The sequence below is a fragment of the Chinchilla lanigera genome, unplaced genomic scaffold (genome assembly GCF_000276665.1).
Source record: "Chinchilla lanigera isolate Chin_1 unplaced genomic scaffold, ChiLan1.0 scaffold00024, whole genome shotgun sequence".
Taxonomy (NCBI): Eukaryota; Metazoa; Chordata; class Mammalia; order Rodentia; family Chinchillidae; genus Chinchilla; species Chinchilla lanigera.
Window position 1 is genome coordinate 12,005,301 of NW_004955425.1, and position 651 is coordinate 12,005,951.

Sequence of the window (651 nt, forward strand, 5' to 3'; positions counted from 1 at the left end):
TTTTTTTTTTTTTTTTGAGAGGTTAGGAAGGTGATCCTCTTATTCCATATGTTACACAGGCTGGGCTGGTCTCAAACTCCTTGATTCAAGTAGTCTTACCCCATCAGCCTCTTGATTACAGGAATGTACCCAAACTGCATTATTTGAAAAAGCCTTACCTGCCTCTTCACCTCCCTTTCCCTCAAATCACTTTTTCCACAAGTTTTACCTACCACTTACAAAATACGGATTAATCTGTCCACCTTGTGTTTTGTCATCCAAAACTCTGATCAATACAATGCATGTAACCCAAACTTCATGTCACAAATTCTTATTCTGATTTTTATATCCTTGTGCATTTTATTGAAACTAAAGAATAGTTTTCCAGTTCATTTAACCTCAGCATTAATTCAGTAAATTCATTGATCATCAGAAGTAACCATGTAAGAGACTATTTTCTGAGAAGGAATGTATAAATCATACGAAGAAAAAAGCAATAGCTGCTCTGGGTTATAAACAATAGTTAGGGTAGGATTTGGAGCTATAGGTAAAACAAGATTGGCTGAAGGTGAGAGTAAATAGGGGCTCATTTTCACATTCCCTGTGTGTGTGTGAAATGGTCCATATTAAAGATTTTTGGGTGTTTATTTTTAACAAGAAGAGGGCAAAGAC